The sequence below is a fragment of the Mustela nigripes genome, chromosome X (assembly GCF_022355385.1).
Source record: "Mustela nigripes isolate SB6536 chromosome X, MUSNIG.SB6536, whole genome shotgun sequence".
In the NCBI taxonomy this organism is placed as follows: domain Eukaryota; kingdom Metazoa; phylum Chordata; class Mammalia; order Carnivora; family Mustelidae; genus Mustela; species Mustela nigripes.
The window spans coordinates 31,859,365-31,860,767 of NC_081575.1; the positions used below are offsets into that span (position 1 = coordinate 31,859,365).

The 1,403-nt window shown below is 37.3% G+C and overlaps 1 long non-coding RNA gene across 1 annotated transcript in view; it reads left to right on the forward strand.

The window, feature by feature from the left end:
• LOC132006916 (uncharacterized) overlaps positions 1-381 on the forward strand; it is a 181,066-nt gene extending 180,685 nt beyond the window's left edge. The window contains exon 4 of the long non-coding RNA XR_009401258.1: positions 111-381. This is a non-coding gene — a long non-coding RNA (uncharacterized LOC132006916). The remainder of the gene's footprint in view (positions 1-110) is intronic.
• The last annotated feature ends 1,022 nt before the right edge of the window (positions 382-1,403 follow it).

Sequence of the window (1,403 nt, forward strand, 5' to 3'; positions counted from 1 at the left end):
GACCTGAGCCGAAGGCAGCTGCTTAACCAACTGAGCCACCCAGGCGTCCCTAGACTAGCTAAAATTCTTAATCATTTTTTTCTTTTTTGCCATTTTCCTCATCACCTCAGAGGCCATGGCAGTTATATGGACATTACCTTCAGCACTGAAGAAACCAGATGTTTTCCAGGCATTTCTATCCTTAGATTTGACCAACTTTGGGCTTAATCATGAGAGGGCAACCTGCACACCTGAAGAATAAGAATTGCCTCCTCTTCCTTGGCTGCACACCACCATGATCACCAAATTGATATCATAATTCTAAAAGGTATCTCTTCTCTATTACAAAAGAAAAAAAACCATTTTAATTGAACCATGTAAAAATATCGTAGGTCCCATGTGGCCTGTTGGCACAGATACTTGTCTCTGCCCCTGAACTTCCTTTTGGCACACTCAAAAGATTAAACAGCAGAGTGAGCTGCAAAAACAACTAACTCTTAATGACCTATTTCTGTAGAGATACATTGTCTCCATTTGATAGCTAGGTTGCCGAATGCCACCAGTGTGGGAGAGTTCTTAGGAAGACGCATTTTCTCCATAAACTTGTTTGCTATAAATATTTTGATATATTTTCTGTAACCTCTTGTTACACATTGGTTCTTTTTTAAAAATAATTTCTTATTGAGATATAATTTAACCTAACATAAAACTAGCCCCTTTAAAGTGTCCAGTTCAGTGGTTTTGGTTGTATTCTCAAAGTGTCCAGCTATAACCAGTAATTCCAGAAATTTTCTTCACCCCAAATGAACATCTATACCCTCCAGATTTCATCTACCAATCCTCTCACCATTCTCTAATCCAGCCCTCAGAAACCTTGAATCTACTTTAGCTCTAAAGCTTTGTGTAGTCTGAACATTTCATATAAATAAAATGATATGTTGCCTTTTGTGTCTGGCTTTTTTCACTTTGCATAATGCTTTCTAGGTTTATCTATGCTGTAGCATGAATCAGTACTTTGTTCCTTTTTAGGACTGAGTAGTATTCCATTGTATGAATATATCACATTTTCTTTATACATTCATAAGCTGATGCACATTTTACTTGGGTATTATAAATGACGCTGCCATAAATGTACAAGTTTTTATGTGGATATAGATTTTAACATCTCTTGGTTATACACTTAAGAATGGAATTTGCTGGGTGGATAACTCTATCCAATTTTTCAACTTTCAAACTCTTTTCCAAATGGCTGCAAGTCTTAGATTTTCACCATCAATGTGAGGGTGTCCTTTTCTCTCCATACATTCTGATAATTATTATTATCCGTGTTTTTAAGATTTTTTCTTTTTTGACGGATATCACAAGTAGGCAGAGAAGGCAGAGAGAGGAGGAAGCAGGCTCCCTGCTGAGCAGAGAGCCCGACA